This window comes from Macaca nemestrina, chromosome 8 (genome assembly GCF_043159975.1).
Source record: "Macaca nemestrina isolate mMacNem1 chromosome 8, mMacNem.hap1, whole genome shotgun sequence".
NCBI classification, from domain to species: domain Eukaryota; kingdom Metazoa; phylum Chordata; class Mammalia; order Primates; family Cercopithecidae; genus Macaca; species Macaca nemestrina.
The window spans coordinates 60,715,887-60,734,306 of record NC_092132.1 but is presented as its reverse complement, the minus strand read 5'-3'; the positions used below and the strand labels follow the sequence as shown (position 1 = coordinate 60,734,306).

The 18,420-nt window shown below is 35.2% G+C and overlaps 1 protein-coding gene and 1 long non-coding RNA gene across 19 annotated transcripts in view; one reads left to right on the top strand and one right to left on the bottom strand.

Moving 5' to 3' along the window:
- Positions 1 to 18,420, top strand: part of LOC105477129 (RALY RNA binding protein like) — a 733,794-nt gene that overhangs the window by 408,506 nt on the left and 306,868 nt on the right. The window lies entirely within an intron of this gene.
- The window catches only part of LOC139355815 (uncharacterized), a 46,200-nt gene that overhangs the window by 13,616 nt on the left and 14,164 nt on the right, over positions 1 to 18,420 (bottom strand). Inside the window, exon 2 of the long non-coding RNA XR_011606921.1 lies at positions 8,206 to 8,255. This is a non-coding gene — a long non-coding RNA (uncharacterized lncRNA). The remainder of the gene's footprint in view (positions 1 to 8,205; positions 8,256 to 18,420) is intronic.

Sequence of the window (18,420 nt, the reverse complement as noted above, 5' to 3'; positions counted from 1 at the left end):
ACTTTTGCCTACATTTCCAGCCTGATGGCCTGCCCTACAGATTTGAGATAAGCCAACTCTCACAATTGTGTCAACCAATTCCTTAAAATTATACACACATATATGCACAAGTACGCAACCAATTGGTTCTGTTTCACCATAGAACCCTGTCTTATACAGTGGTATTGGCAAAATTAGGCAAATCATTTTTCCTACCATTTTAGCTCATTTCACTTCTTACCACTCTCCTCTTCTATTTACAATAACAAATAGAATCCTCTGTTCTGATTGATTCATGTATAGATTTTGAAGTTCTGATTTTGATGCACTTTAAGTGAAAGAGCAAAAGAAATGTGAAAAATTTTGCAATGACATTTAAGAAAATGATTCAGTCTTAAGCTATCTGCATTTTAAATAATAATGTACTTATGGTTACATTTAAATTTACTATCTTATCTGCCTTCATTTGTCCACTCACTGTTCTATTTCCTTTTTTTCCAATCTTCTCAATAATTATTTCTTAGAATATCATTTTATCTGTACTATTGGATTTTTTTGCTTAATTTTTTTAGTGGTCGGGTTACAGTTTAAAATTTGCAACTTTATACAATCCCAGTGTATCTTCAAATCCTATTATTTCACCTCATATATAATATAAGAATCTTACAACAGTGTACTTCTATAACCTTTTCTTGTTATAGAACAATAAAAGGTTATTGTTTTTTCTACTATTTTCACATTATACTTTATGTATATTATTAACAGACAATATATTATTTTTTACTTTAAACTATCACTTGTCTTTTAAATAATATTTTTTAAATTTATTCATATATGTATCATTTCTGGTATTTTTTATTCCTTTATGTAAATGGAAATTTCCTTCTAGGGTTATTTTCTTTCCATCTGAAAAACACCTTGCAGATCTGGCAGCAAATTCTCTCAGCTATTTTGTCCTCATTTTTAAGAACAGTTCTGCTGGATAGAACTTTAGTATTTTCTTTTTCCTATCAGGTCTTTCAAAATGGAATTTAATTGATTTCCCACTTAAGTTTTGGTGAGAAAACTGTGGTAATCTTTGCTCCTATGTACAAAATACGTCTTTTCTCCTCTGGCTACTTTCAAAATTTTCTTTTTTTCACTTGTTTTCAACAATTTCATTAGAAAATACTTTGGTATGGTTGTCTTTAGATTTACCCAGTAAGGTTGTTTTTTGTTTGTTTGTTTGTTTGTTTGTTTGTTTTTTTACAGGTCTTGAATCAGTAAGTTTATTTGTTTCATAGAATATGGAATGTTTTTCAAGTATTTATTTTTCTCTCTTTTTAAACTCCAATTCACGTATGTTTAGCCTCTTGATATTTGTAAACTGTTTACTGAAGTTCTTGTCAGTTCCCACCATTTATCTTTCTCTGTTCTTCACTTTGGATATTTGCTCTTGCTGTATTTTCACTGATCTTTTTTGAATAGTGTTAAATCAGCTATTATTCCCATCCACAGAATTCTTCATTTCTGATAATTGTCTTTTTCATCCACACAAGTTCAATTTGTTCTTTTATATACTTTTCATTTCTCTCTTCATTATGTTCATGCTTTTCTTTTAATTTTAGGTTTGCTTATAGTATCTCCACCTGCTCTGTTATTTCTTTCTAAGTATCTTTTTCTACTAACCTTCCTCTAACTTGTTACAAATTTTACATTCTTCCACATGTCTGTTAAGCTTTACTTGGTTACTGGACCTTGTAAATTTATGTTGATGTCATTGTTGAGTTTAGTTGTCTTTAAAGAGTGTTAGGCTTTAATCTGACAAGCAACTAAAGTTACTTGTAGATTAGCTTGTTTCTTTTTGAGGCATATTTTAAAACTTTTCCGAAATGGCCTACTTTTACCCTTCTATTATAATATGACTCTTCTAATGCCTTTCCTTAATTCCTTGGTTGTTCAAACAAGACTTATCAGAACTGATATATCTCCAGTACTTTATGAATTCTGAGAATTGTTGAACTTACCTTTATAGCTGCCACAGTTTTTCTTTGGCTGGCTTTCTGAAGTTTTTCCATATATATGCATGACTTAATATTCAGTAACACTCTCAGAAAGACTCCTATGCAGATTTTTTTTATCTCTTTTTCCACAGTGCTCCCTTTTCTCCAGCATTTTGCCCAAGATATTCTAGGTGCCTAATTTTTCCCAAACTCTTTTTTTCTGTCTCCTAGACCCAGAAAGCCTATTGTCACTAATCATCCCTCCCTCTACCCTTCACACCTTTTTTTCACTATGATCTGAAAAAATCCTCCTGGCAGAAAGCTTGGATGATATCATAGGACATTCATCACATGTTTCTTGTCTCTGTGTTCTCAGTCTTGTGCTGCCTACTTTTCAATTTCAGAACACGTTTGTTTCCTATATATATAGTCAAAGTATGTAGTTATTTACAGCAGTAGGCTCAAGGTGATTTTAGTAACTCTCATGGCTAAAGCAGAATTAAGTTATGTTTTATTTGGCATATTTCTAACCATTAATAAAGTTAAATATTTGGTTATATCTCCATTCTTATGACATCAGACTAAAACTTATTAAGAATCATCATATATTTTTATCTATAATTTTAAAAAATTGTTGTTTACATGATATATAAGGTAAAAGTTTCTGGAATCCACAGAGTTCTGGCTGTTTTTACTCAGTGTCAGAATAATCTAAGATTTTACTTTCATTTCTTCCCCCTTGATGATGCAGAGAACTTCAACCTCAGATTACTGAATTATAAAAGCAAAAAAGATTATGGTATGTAATTACAGCATTACATTTTTATTCTGCAATAGAAATTAAAAATATGTCTTTTCTATTTATTTCAGTGCTACTGAATCTCCCATTAAAACCCCCACATGTGCCTGTCACTTGTTTATAAGCCAGAACTAAACATGTGTGCCTATTACTTGTTTCTAGTCAAACATAAACATAAAATCTTGTATTTGAGATATATATGTTTTAAGATTATTCAAAAAATTTTAAACATAACCTAGGATAATTTGAAAGACTTACTTTCTTCTGTAGAATTATAGAAGTGGTATAATTGTTTTGCTTTAGTTTGAGAATAAAATTTTTAATGAAACAATTTACTTTACATTTTTATGCATTACTGCTGGTCAATAGTTGTCCAGTGCAGCATGACAAGTGTTCTTCCGCACAAGATTGAGGTAGACAGTTCAGTCAATAAAAGATCATTCTTTTGGGGCTTATCTTGCTGACACAGCAAAGGCTCATTCTTAATGCACGAGGGCATCAATGGGAACTCTGTGCCATAATAGATTCAGACATGGACATCCTCTGCTTTTTTATTAAGCATGTCAAACTAATGGGGGGGATTTTATCTCATTGGCATATCCAAGAGTCTCTATTTGAAAATAAAGGTAAGTGATTTCAGCAACCTAAATCTGATGACTGCTTCAGAGACAGAAAGCGATTGAAGGCAGTTCTAGCTTTGATTACCCTACAGTGTTAGAAAAGAGAATATTGGCTGGGCATAGTGGTATGCACCTGTAATCTCAGGTAATTAGGAAGCTACAGTGGGAGGATTGCTTGAGCCCAGGAGTCAGAGACCAGCCTGGGCAACACAGCAAGATTTTGTCTCAAAAAAAAAAAAAAAAAAAAAAAGGAATGACAATATTGGATATGAAATAAGTTATTATTCTATCACGTCCTTCCTAATTATAAAGTAAAAAGAATATTTTACAATGGCATATCCAATGGTTAATATTAAAAAGGAGAGTGTCACATATTTGACCACAAAATAAGGAATAGTCAGTGATTTTTTTTCTTCAAGCGTTTACTTGCTGGTTTAAAAACAAAACATTAAAACTGTATTTTAGACTGTGAAAGTAAACAACATTCATTTTCATATACTGTGAAATTTTTATGTTATTTTCTTCTTTATACTATAAATATAAACAAAAAAGCACTGAACTTAAGCATTAAGGGATACTGTAAAGAGGTTGTATGTAAAACAAGTGTTTTGATTACTACAGCAAAATTGAGTTTTACAGTTAAATATTTATATTTAATTTCAGGCTGCATGAGAACACATGGCTGGAATTTAGAAAAAAAAAATGTTCCAACTTTGATTTTGTAGACAAATCACTAGCTGAATTGGGATGGTAAAGGCGTTTGTTTTATGTGGCCAAAATTGAATGCCTTAAGGTAATACATTTGCTCTTCAGGTTGACACAGGTGCCACCACTACCTCTAGCACACAGTCTCTGGAAGTAGACAGTTTAAATTTGAATGCCACACTTCTTTCTCACGTGGCCTACACCTCACTATACTTATCCATAAAGTAATGAAAATCACAGTACCTAACTCATAGCATGTTTAAAAGATTAAATAAAGATCCAGATCTAGATCCAGATCTATGTATCTATTGCTTGAGACAAAACCTGGCATATAGTAAGTTCTCAATAATTGTAATAGTTGTAGTTAGAGTTGTAGTAAGAGTAAGTTAATATCTGGTCTCTCCACAAATACATCTTACCTCCCTGGCTTCTGAAGACATTTGAATTTGCAACTCTAAACCTTAATCAGACCTTTGCACTGGTCCACAGCAAAATGACTGGTGGTTATTGACAGAACTCCTGACCAACCTGCATGTTAGTTTACAGTACCTCTCTCTCTCATTGTAATTCCACCACTTTGACTGTCTTCTTGTTCACTGAACTTTTGACTGTACATAGAAGCTGACAGGTGTTTTCCCAGAGGTGACACCAACCACTTCACACAGCTTTAGCTGACAGTTTTTAGGTCTTTCTGAGGAGAGTGTATGACAGAAACGCCATCAGACTAGCAGGCCAACAGTTGCATTTGGCATAATTACACACTTCCTTGAGGGAAGGAAACAGTCAATCTCACAGTTTTTAGTCGGGCTGACACTATCCACATATTTTGCAAGGTACATTCACAAAGTTCAAGTAGTTGATTGACTGAAGCTGAGCAGGAAAGGCTAAATGTCAAGCTTTTAAGATGAAACTGGTGGCAGCTCTGTAGCAGCATGGCAGGTAGAGTGAAGTCTGGAATTAAGAGTGACAGACGAATGGCGGGTGGTAAAGAAAAGACTGCTGGCAGAAAAGGAAGTTGGGCTGTGCTCAGAGCATGCATGGGGTTTGATTAGTGATAGAAAGGCTAAAACATATACAGATTTAAGTGTTCAAAATTTATTTTAACAGTTCAAAGAAAAACTGTCAGAATTTTACTAAAATAATAACTTTTAATCCATTTACTTTTGAAATGTTAATATGAATTCCCTTTTTTTAAACAGTTTTCAAGATGTTGAGATTCTATCTAAAGATTATTGTACTTACTGCATTTTGTCACTCTAGTCTCTGCTTTAAGAGCTAGGGAAATGTGAGAAAATATAAATTATCTTAAAGGGGAAGAGATTAGAGAAAATACATTTAAAGGTAATGAGAAAATTAAGAAAATTTGTGAAAAGTTTTGATTCATTATATTTTTGTGTGAAAATGAAAGAGATTCTAAGTCAATCAAGATTTTGAATAGTCTAACAAAACATGGTAAATAGAGCACCCTTAATTTAATAAAATAAAGCATCTAATTTGACACTGTTATGGGAACCTTAGGGTATTGCTTTTACAGCTGAAAACCTCTGTGGCTGGTGGTGCCTTTGCCTGAGTTTTTGCTTGGGCCCGCTGGACTTGTTTTGCCCACTCAGCCTGGCAGGTGCACTCATCTGATGCTATTGGTCCAGATCCCCTGCCTGCCAAGGGTGAGCCAGGCACAGAGTGGCAAGGGGTGCATAAGTGAGTGAGCACAGGTCTGGCCACTGCACACAGCCAGGCACATCAGCTGCTGCAGCGGTGTGGGCAGCTCTGGGTGATAGCACAGGCACTGAGTGCAAGCCTGTGGCTGGATTAGATGCACCACAAGTGGCTTGTGCTGTGGACATCTACATCTGGACAAGGGGAATGCAGTGGTGCCCGAAAGCTTGGAGCTGCAACCACAGAACCCCAAAGAGGGTGTCACAGCCCTGGCTCAGGGAGCACCTAGGTCTGGCTCCCGAAGGGCTGCAGCTCTTCTTTCCTTCTAGTTGCCTGCAATGTGGCAAGTCAGGGTTGATGTTTCAGCCCTGTTTGTGTTACAATAAAGCTCTAAACAGTTTATTACAACTGAAATAAAGCTCTTTCAGTTGTCCCACTTCCCACAGAATGAGGTACATGGACAACTGGTAGGTGAGCAAGGTGGAGATGAGCTTTATTGCATGACAGAATAGCTCTCAGGAGATCCGAAGTGGGTAGCTCATTTCCACAAGCAAGTCATCCCAATGAGTGTCCAGATCTCAGCAGAAAGGAGACCCAAAGTGGGTAGCTCCTATCCACAGGCAGGTTGTCCCAACAAGTCTCCAGCTCTCAGTGTAGAGATGAACCACAGTGGGTAGCTCATTTCACAGGCAGGCTGTCTAAACAAGTCAAGGAGACCCGAAGTGGTTAGCTCCTTTGGGCAGCTGTTAGTCTTAATGTCTGTGTGAGTCTGGCTGAGTCTGGGGGTTTTATGAGCTCAGAAGGGAGGAAGTGCATGCTTATTGGTCCATAGGCGGCCACTGGCATGCCCAGAAAAGCACCATAAGTTCTCACTCTGGGCCGCAGACCCACCTGGAACTGATAGCTTGGCCCACAGGCTTCAGGCTGTCCCCAGCTTGAAGGTGGGGCTTCACTGGGGACTGCCCCTTTCTGCCCAGGAGCCTGTCTGCCTCCTCCCACAATCAACATCATCCATGGCACCCAGGCTGTTCATGTGGAAAGGTGCCTGCAGGCCCATGCCAAGCAGCCTTCAGCCCCCCAGGCCTCCCTCCCATGATCATCAGTGCCCAAAGTCTGGAGTGGGCCAAGGCAACAGGAGGCTGTCATGTTGGCACTGCCCCAAGCATGCACACATGCAGCCAGGTCACAACAGCACCCAGGCTTGGCCACAACTTTGCTCCGCCCACTCCCGGGCACCAGGAGTGGGCAGAGGACAGGCAGTGGGAGCAAGCCCTTTCAAGCCTGCAGTGGCAAGGGGCTTCCTGGGTTCCCAAGAGCGCAGGGATGCCTGGGTCCAGAGCCATGGCTGGTCAGCTGCAGCTGTGCCCAGGAGCATGGGGCTTCAGCCCTGATGACTTGGTAGGGGGCAGGGTTCCTCCCTGTTCATGGCACCCGCTGACTCTGTGGAGTGTACAACCCTGGCTGTGCTTCCTCTGTGCACCCTGCATCTTAGTAATGGCAGTTCCAGACAGGGCTGGCATCAGCAGTACCATCAACTTTACTGTGCGTGTGTTTTTGACACCAAGTCTTTTTTGCTTTCTTATTTTTGAATGACAAGCATCTCAAAGTCATTATTTTACTTACTTGGGTTATATAAATCATTGGATAAACTAATATCTACTCACTTTTTGGAATTTGAGAAAATTATGGCAAAATAAAAATTATTAATCAGATTCTATACTATTTTCTTTCACTAGTTTCAGTATTTTCCAAGATAAAATAATGGTCAGTCTAGTGCTGTCACATAGATAAACAATATGAATCACAGATATGAGCTGCCATTAAATTTAACATTTTCTAGGAACCAAAATTAATAAAAATTTAAAAAAGAAGCTGATGAAATTAATCTTCATAGTGTATTTTATCATGTAATCAATATAAAAATTCAGATATCCGAAATATCACTTCAATGGTTAATTAATGTAAAATTATTGAGATAATTTTACATAATTTTTAAAACTGTCTTCAAACACTTGTATTTTATACTTATAGCACATCTCTATTTGATTGATAGCCAAATGTGGTTTGTGTTATATAAGACAGCACAAATTGGGATAGTTTTTATCTTCATTCCACTCATTTATTCATTATGTACATGGAAGTCAATAAATGAAATATTAATGGTGAATATATTTTTATTGTCTAGGTCTTAATCCATTTTGAGTTGCTATAAAGGAATACCTGAGGTAGAGTAACTTGTAAATAAAACTTATAGGAGATTTATTTGACTTACAGTTCGGCAGGCTATACAAGAAGGAGGGTGCTGACATCTGTTCAGTTTCTGATGAGCACCTCAGGCAGCTTCCACTCAAAATGGAAGATAAAGTGGACCAGCATGTGCAGAGAAAGGAATGAGGTGGGGGAGTGCCGGGCTATTTTAAACAACCAGCTCTTATGGTTACTCATACAGCAAGAAGTCATTCACCTGGTGAAGGATCCATCTCCATGACCCAAATATTGTCCATTAGGTCCCGCCTGCAACATTGAGAATCAAATTTCAATGTGAAATTTGAAGGGAACAAATATTCAAACTATAGATATTTTCAAGTTATTTTCAGTAATATTCTCCTGTCAGGCTAAACAATGTCCAATATTAGTAATGTATCTTATGAATATTGTTTAAATTACTAAAACCATTGCTCCAATTACTATTGCTGCATGATAAGTCACCCCAAATTGTATTAGTGTAAAATCACCATATTGTTATGCTCATAGATTCTGTGGTAAGGATATGAAAAGGCAGAGCGGAGGTGACATGTTTCTACTCCACAGGTTCTACAGCCTTGAAGGTAAGTCTTGTTGACTGGGAATGGCTCAATGTCTGGGATCTAGAATCTTCTAGAATCTTGTTCACTCACGTATCTATTGCCTAATCTGGGTAAACTTAAAGACAAGGATGGCCAAGTATAGCTACATGTGGCCTCTCCATGTAGTTTGACCTCCTCACTGCTTAGCATCTGAAATTGAACTTTCCATGTTGGGGCTCAGGGCTCCAAGTGCCAGTGTTGCAGCAAATAAGACCAAAGTTGCATTGCCTTATCAGACTATGCCTTGGAAGTCACACAGCATCATTTCCATTCCTTTCCATTGATTTCAGATAAGTCATTAAGTTCATTTGTTACTCAGAAGGAGGTGGCATAGATCTTCCCTCTTTACTTAGGTGTCAGAATTTTAGCATATGTTTTACAATGATCACACAACTTTTCTTTCTGAACACTTTGCTTCACACCTTCCCATATCCAGAGTTATGAATTCTCCTGGCTATATCTGTTGTAACCCTAAATATTGACTGTACTCAGAGATTCATCAGAGATTTCATGACTATATGCCCAGAGCCTGATATAATGCCACCTTATTACACACATAATACAGAATTTTGAGGATTACATTAACTGATACATGTTAAGTATACTTCAGAGGGCTGGCACATTGGATGTGTTCAATAATTGTTAGCTTTAAGTGTCTTAAACAGCTATTATTATAATGATAAGTCTTTGTTCATGTTTCATCTCCATGACTTGTCATGTGTTTTGCCTTGATTACATTACTTGAATTCCTGATGCCTCTGTTTCTCTTTTGTAATGAAGGTAATAGTACATTTTATAGGATATTATTAGTATTAAATGAGATAATCCATATAAAGCACTTACTGTAGTGTCTGGTACATAGTAAGCCAAGTATCCTATAAAAATATGTTTAGAAGTTTTAACTGAGACAAATGTCTCAATGAATTATTCTTTTTAATCAACCAAGAGGAGGAAGTAGTAATTTATTCCAAACAATAGATAAAGAAAAATTCTGGCCAGTTTAATTCTGATGTATTTTATTACATAAGATCATTTGTGTTCTGGAAATAGTCTAAAACTAATTAAAATCAAGTAGGTGTCCAGACGGACAATAATAATCATTGGGTATCTATTGGAAACTTTTATAATTAATTAAATAAAATTAGGATTGTTAGCTATTTTCTTACATGTCTGATTCTTACCTTAGTATAGAAGATTAAGAAAAAAGTTGACACAAAGTTATATTATCATTTCTAAGTGGTTAAGAAATTGCTATTCATATATGTTTATAATTTTATACTCCAATAATGACTATCACAGTTTAAAATTGGTTAATTCTACCAATAACCATGTGGAGAGTATTTGAATGGAAATGGTAACTACTGTTACATCAAATGTAACTCATATTTTTGTTTAAATTATACCTTTATTTTTACCACAGTCCAAAAGCATGAATCCATAACGAATCATACCATATTGGAAATGCTATATCAGGCTGGTGTGTTAGCTGCAGTCTTTCCCCATTCTACAGTGTAACTGGAAAAAAAAAGTGCCAGATATTCCACTTAACTAAATCTAACCCTTGTTGAAGGATCTCTCATTCATGATTTTTTACATACCACGTATTTGATTTGTATTGCAAATATGCAATATTTTCTGGGACATTGTAATTAGCTTCTTACATATGGTTCACAGATGATATTAAAACTGTTCGGAAGTCTAGATGAAGCAAAGCTGTTAGAAAGCATCACTGAGCTAAGTTAGGAGAGCTGGGATCTAGTACTGTCTCAATTGCTAGCAAAATAACTGATTTTAGGCATGCTGCAGAGCCCTTCAGGATGATTTTCACTATAATTATTGGTGTGGTATAGAATCTATAAGGTCAATTACCTACAAATGTATTTGATTTCATGAAATATACTATAGATTTCTGTCGCATAATGACCAATGTTAATTATACAATATTTGTATAAACTGCAAGTTAGATATAGTTTGGGATGCTGTGAGACACTGATTTAAATTCCTTTATTCTTAAGTAGTCAATAACATTCTTGACTTATTTCCTGACTCCATCTATCTGTACACTAAGATAGAGCTGCCTTAGTAACAGAGATCAATGATAGTGATTTGGATCTTTGATTTCTTTGTCTCTGTGTTCCATTCTCCTCGTTCAAAACTGACCCAACATTTTCTTTAACTTCTGATAAATAACAGTGCCTTTTAAATAAAATACAGTAATGTTAGACCTCTTGTCCTTCAGTGAACATAGGAACTTACTGAGATCAGTATTGTGGATGATTAGGTTAAGAATGATTTGAGATTGGTGAGTTGGAAGGTTTCCAAACTTAATTGTTGAATTCCTGAATATGACTAATACAATTAATGAGTGAAATATGTGCCTATATATAATATTATTTCACTTTGATAAAAATGGATAATAAAATCTAACATGTTCAGGCACAATGCAGTGCCGTACTTTAGTCTGTCTGTAAACTTGTCAGGACAGCCAAGTGTATTGAAGAGTTTTCAGAGATCATGTTCATAATACATTAAAATTAAGTTAATAAATAATCAAATGTTAAAATGTATCTAATTTTTCGAATAACTAAGATTTCTAGAAGTGATTTTTAGAAGTCTAGTAAAATTTAGGTTATTTTGTATTAATGAAAAGTTAAACAGCAAAATTGCTCAGTAAACTCTTTATATTTACTGTCAGACCTTACAAGGAACTTAAATTGTTTTATATTTCTGGAAGAGTGAAGGAGACATCCCTGCACAATTATAAAATATATTCTTAAAAACCACATTTTTATCATATAGTATATGCCAGGCACTGCAAGGTGGCTAAAATATCTTGCATTATTAAATCCTTGCAACAATGTTGAGATGTAAGTTATTATAGGACTGTCATAAAAACAGAGACTTAGGAATAGCGAAATTATTAACCCAGTTTAGAACCTGAATATAACCATTGATTTTATGGTTAAGATGACCACATATCTGAGTGGATATATTTTTAATTTTATTTTTAATTTCTGTGGGTACATAGTAGTTGTATATATTTATGGGATATATGAAATGTTTAGATACAGGTATGTAGTGCATAATAATCATATTATAGAGAATGGGGTATCCGTCCCCTCAAGTATTTTTTGTGTTACAATCCAATTATACCGTTTTAGTTATCTGTGAATGTACAACTAAGTTATTGAAGTCTATAGTCACCCTGTTGTCCTATCAAATACTAGTGGATATATTTTAATTGGAAATAATCTGGATGATATAAGAATAGATCATATAGCAGAACATATACAGAGGAACTTACAGAAACAAACTACCACATTCCCACAACTTCTTACCTTTTTAAAATTATTGACAATTTAAGACCAAGTGTGGTAGCTTGCACCTGTAATCTCAGCACTTTGGGAGGCCGAAGTGGGTGGATCACGTGGTCAAGAGATTGAGACCACCCTGGCTAACATGATGAAACCCCATCTCTACTAAAAATACAAAAATTAGCCGAGCATGGTGGCACGCGCCTGTAGTTCCAGCTACTCAGGAGACTGAGGCAGGATAATCACTTGAACCCTGAAGGCAGAGGTTGCAGTGAGTCAAGATCGCGCCACTACACTCCAGCCTGGCAACAGAACAAGACTCTGTCTCAAAAAAAAATGAATTATTGATGATTTAATAGCTATATCATTTTATTTGTTCTTAGTCCTTTAAAAAGTTATTAATATTTAGGTGTGTCTTTTTTCTTTTAAGTTTCTTTTTCCATGAACTAATATTACTTTATAATAACAAGACATGCAGAAACAACAGAAACTTTGCAACACTTGTGTTAAAGATGTGGGATCCATAAGTTGAGAAAAAAAGAAAATGAAAATAATAATCACATAGAGGTAATAGATTTGCTAAAACATAACTTCTTTCCGTCTCTTCATATCTTCTTAGGATCATAAAGAAACTGCTAGACAGATGATTTTTCTCTTCCACTGAAAGCTTTTTTGAGTGGTTTGCCCTAGAGCAACCCTGTTCTATGCCATGTTATTCAATACCTAGGGTAATGCAAACCTTGTTTCTGTCTCACTAGCTGTTCAATGATTAATATATTCAGGGTCCTCACTTAACTTGAGACTTTTAGGTCAACCTTCTCCCAGAATGTGTGCTTGAGTCCTTGTGGTTGTTATGGGTATTTTTTTTAATAATGGTGATAAATTGCATTAAGTAATTCAGATCTCTCACTTTCCTTTTAAGTGTCAGGTATTGATCTATATGTCATGATGTCAGTCATTCTTTCCCTGAATGCATTAACCTTCTTTCTCTATGTTTGTGTCTGATCTGCCTGTCTAGTTTGGAATAAAAGCCCTCTGGGAAAAGTCTAATTCAGTGCTGTGTATATTCTTAAGTCATTGTGTTAGCCCATTAAATGTTTATTAATAAATATAAATTGTCAACGTTATTAATATTTGTTACTGATTCATAGTAATGATAATAGTATACATGGATTATTACGGGAATCAGATAACTAGATCTAAGTTTTATTTTTGTTAATAAAGGAAGTACAATTAATGCATGTATATAAATATATAAACATAATATGTATGCATATTCAATAATTTTTTTTCATGTTCATATTATAGTAGAAAATGCTTCCTCAGTGACTTTCTTACATTTTATTTAAATATACTTTACTCTTAAACAACATAGGCAGAATACAACTAAATGTTGTTTGCATTGACATTGTAGTAAATTCAAAAATGCCCTTTATTTATACATTAACAAATATTCCAAATGTGCTGAGCACTCTGCTACATGTTGGAGACAAAAGGAGAAACAAAAAATGGCCCCTGACCTCAAGTTGCCCAACATGAAACACACACACAAGTAAATGGGTGCTTGCAGTCTACGGTGCTGAATGCTGAGACTGGGATCGGGTGTGGAAACTTCATCCAAGAATTCCTTAAAAAATGTGATTTTTGGCCAGGCACGGTGGCTCGTGCTTGTAATCACAGTACTTTGGGAGGCTGAGGCAGGCAGATCACAAGGTCAGGAGTGCAAGACTAACCTGACCAACATGGTGAAACCCCGTCTTTAGTAAAAATACAAAATACTCTCCTGATTTCAGAAAGGCACTGTCCTTGTTAAACATTATCATGTACTAACTAAATGCAAACTTCAAAAGAACCTTAGCAGATATTTGTTTCTCTTTTCATGTAAGAAAATGAGAACTTAGAGGAACTTTTGATTAATTTATCCAAAGACATAGAGTAGAAATTTCATTCCAAGTCTGCCAGGCACATCAAGGCCTAAACTCTGGCTATTTACTAATGACTGCCTACGTAAAGCCTTAAGAATCCAATAAATCAGAAAATGTACTTGGATCTATGTAATAGAAAGTCTTCCCTAATTTAGTCTATTAAGGATGTATAATAAAACTACAATTTGAATGATTGATACTTAATATCCACAGAAAAATAAAAACTAATATTCAAATGCTTAGTCTCACAGCTACTATGGTACTGTTGAGTTTGAAAATCATACAAAGCAATCTTTTCCCGTCTTAACTACATATTGCAGGTTTGCATATATTCCTAGGGTTAAAGATGAATCCCATATACTTCTTAAATTTAAAAAAAAAAATGTCCCATGACCCTAATAATACTCTAAACTTATTGGAGAAGCATGTTCTTTTCTTCTGCTTGGACTAACCATTGCTAAAGCACCATAGAATTTTTTTTGTATGTGATCTCTACATCACTATTAGAAAATGACTCATTTGGTTTACTTTTTCTGGGTTAAAGAGCAACATGTGTGTCTCAACTGTCCAAGCCTAAACTATTGATTGCTACTAAACGTATCATTAAACACAACATTCAGTAACTTCAGCCCAGGATTTCAGTGGCAGTACTCACACTTAAGAAGCAGAGAGGAACAGATATAGCACACTTAAATACAACTAGAACATAGGGTTATCAAACAAATATACATTAAAAGTGGAGCTTTTCTTGACACATTCTGGTGGCAAAACTGAGATACAAACTTTTCAGCTAAATGTTGCTGTAGTAGAGTTTATATTAATTTCTAGAATTTCCTGAGATTGAAAGCTTTTTTGAGGCATAATGGCAAGAGAGTAAGTCCTAGAGAATTATTCAGTTCTTGAGGAATTGATAATTGACTTTAACCTACAGTTCATTATCCCTTTACAATGATCATATTGAATTTCACATTGCTTTATCGTATGTATTAAATGCTATTTCAAAATATATTTTCCAAATTGTGTTCCAGTGATACTTGTTCTATAAAATAGTATATATAAGATAGTAGTTTATGTAGAAAAATGTAGCAATGTCAAAGAAATCTGGGGAAATCTAAGTTAAGCAAAATTAAAAAGGGTGTTGTTTTAATAATATTTTATAGAACTTTTCATTCCCCAGAGAAGAGTTATTTTACAGCAGCATTTCTAAACTAATTTGATCAGAAAACCTCTTTTGATTGAAAGCCAAAATTAAGAATTTTTTTGACAAAATACTACAATTTGAATAGCATACTGTAGTTACTAAAATTTTAAGTTAAATACTTACATGAATTAGAAACATGTAAAATCTAAAGAACTGTTGAATGAGACTTTCCATGTGTCTCAGATTATTGCTGAAACTCCAAAACTGAGAACATCAGATTATGAGTAGCCCACATTCTCCTAAGGATGGCTGGACGCATTCACAATAACTGAGCACATGACGACATGACAGTGGGTATGCCCAGTGGTTTCTAGCCTTCCTCGAGCCCCTCTAACAGAAGGCCAGAAATTCAAAAGGATGGTAGCAGAGTGCTGTGGAAGTAGAGCTGTCAGCCTCCTAAAGAGTGTGATCGTATTTCCTACCCATAGACCCCACACGTGGGAGGTAACCTCTGCTCCTTCTCCTAACCCAAGAGAAACATTGACAGAACTTTGGGGTCTGCTTGAAGGCCCAGGGAGGCATCACTCTCCTCAGCTGGTGAAGTGTTGGGCTGTAGAAATGTGTAGGACCAGTACGTGCATTTGAGGGGAGTTAAGTTAATTTTTGGGACGCCTCACCTAGGTTGTTAAATGAAGGAATGTGCATGAACGTCTGATTCCCCTGTCTCCTTTTTGCCAAGCTGTGAGCTGTTATGGTAAAACAGCTTTCCTTGTGCCATGATAAGGAAAGAAATCTGTGTTTCTGCATTTTCCGATTATGTGATGGCTCACTCAGAGAGCCTACCTAATAAGGCTGAAAGAAGCCATAAGGTTTGCCACTGGAAATAGTTGCCAGGGTGGGAGGTGTGTTCGGGTATATATAATGCACTTAGGAAACTGCAGTACTATTTATGTGAAGTGTGTAACAGAGCAATGTTCTCTGAAGAAATCACAAATGTGACTCACAAAAGAGCCAGTGTTTCCAGATATGCCGTGGTGGAAGGCGTAATGCTCAGCCAGTATTAACCAAGTGAGAATTATAGCAGAATTAGTGCATAAGACTTTTGCATTTCTACCTGAAATTCCTCTTCCACTGCATTGACCCTGGAAAAGCCAAAAGAAAGAAAGAAGCGGAAGGAGAGCTAAAGACCGAGCCAAATTCCCTCCCACTGGGAGTACCAGAACCACAGCTCAGACCTCAGATGAAGGGAAAGGAACAGTAGTTAATTGAATGTAAATGTGAATATTAAATGTCCCCAAGACTGGAGTTATTCATAACGAAGAGAGGTATTTTTTGTTTTTTTATTCTTTCCCCTCTCTCCCAGTATAGGACTTGTTCTAATCATCAATAGTGATTGTGGAACTACAGGATCCCAATGAGATGTCTTCCAAGGATCTGAAAGGGATTCCCCAAAGAAAATCTTAAACATATGGATAGGAGAAAAATGTAGCTTTTTTCTTATTGTGCCCTGTTAGATTCAGCCTGTCTAGTAAGCCAGTTACAGAAATCACATGTTTAATTTCCAGGTAATTAACTTTATGTTGAATTACCAAATTATTGTATTAATAGATTAAAACAATACAAATTTACTAACTTACTATGAGATTAATTACATGAAAAACCATCGAAGTAGTATATATTTCATATGTATATATGTAATCACTTATGAAATATTAATGAACATAATTCAGTGTGGGAAATATATTTTAGAACTTCGGGTTATGTATCAGGAAAATACTTTTAAATAGCTAATATTATATTTTATTATCTTAATTCATAGCTGAAAGTCCAATTATTATATTAATTATTTTCAGCTGATCATATCTAGTAACATCAGAACCAGAGGGCAAATGCCAGCCTGAATTAATTCTCTGTGTCACATTTTAAGAGCAATAAGAATGCTAAAAGGGGAAAAACATATGAATGTGAAATAAACTCAGACATTCTGTTATTTAAAATTATTAAAAAGTCATATATAATATTTCTATATCATGTAGCGTGTGGCAAAGACATCAATCATCACATTATCTGTACATTGAACATGATAAATTGACTGTGTTCTAATGAGAGGATCTAATTACTCAGAGAAATGAAGGGGACATATGAAAGCTCTTTAGCTCCAATAGCCATATATTATCATTAATAACACTGAATCTGGTGTGGTTTAATTCCTTTGTTCTGTACATTTTGGAAGACACAATCTTCCTAATTCATTTCTTTAAAGAGACATCAGATAATCAATTTATCATACTCCTAAAAGTAGCAAATGGAAATATCACAGGAATATGAAATCTATCCAATGGTCATCAGAAGTTTTGTACTTGGGTTCCATCCTGCCCATGCCAGGCTTTGGTAAACTTCCACAGTTAGCAAACTAAAGCTTCCACATAATTATTGGTTCAAAATATAATTGTAAAACTTATTCAATAATTTCTGCAGGATATCTCATGATCATAAAATTATGTTGGAACCCTTCTATAGTCACAAAGTAGAATCAAGATTCAGGATTATCTCAGTGTGTCACTCAAGGTCAAAATAAGCAAGATGAAATATGAGAGCAGAACTGAAAACTTGTGTATTTGAGTTTAAATGATCATTTGTTCAAATGTAGCATAAGGAGACATAAGGTGTGAAATGAGTGGCTGAATGAGCTATTCTCAGTTGAGAATGAAAATATTGCACATTTGAAGGATGCTCATGTGGAAGAAGGATTAGATCTACAGGCAAGTGAACCTATGGAATTTACCACTGGACAGTTTTTAATTCAGGAAATAACATGTTAACAACCAGAGCTATCAAATAATGGAATTGACTGCTTTGTCAGTGGGTGAGTTTTCTTCTGGTGTCCTTGGATACTGCCAAGCAATAACTGTATAACTATGTCGGGAAAGTTGATTATATAAAAAGCATTCCTCCAGTCAAACCTGAAAGTAATGATTATATGACTTCTAAGCTCTCTCCTCTGACTTTAAGACTTCCAGCTTGTATTTTTTTTCACTTATGTAACCTTTCAACTCTCTCACTGGTATTTATATTCTGTCTTATTAATTATAGGTGTATATGTACATCCTTAGTTCCTTTATAGATACCTTTCTATATGATGAATTTTGTAAGATAAGCAACTGCATTGTTTTTATATTCTTCTCTTTTATGGGAAGTCTAGAAACCTTGGACTTAGAAGCATACCAAAAGTATTTGAGTGTATGGTGAAATTAATATAGGATAGTATTTTTTAAAACAACATATAAGAGAAATATTTATTATAGTATTAAAATAACATTTTCATGAGTTATCTTTCAAAAACTGTGAAGAGTCTGAGTTTTTGCCCAACTTGCATATTAACAAGATAATGTAATTCAGTTTTATGGATGTTGATTGAATACCTGAGACTTCAGGGTCAAAAGCTACCACAGT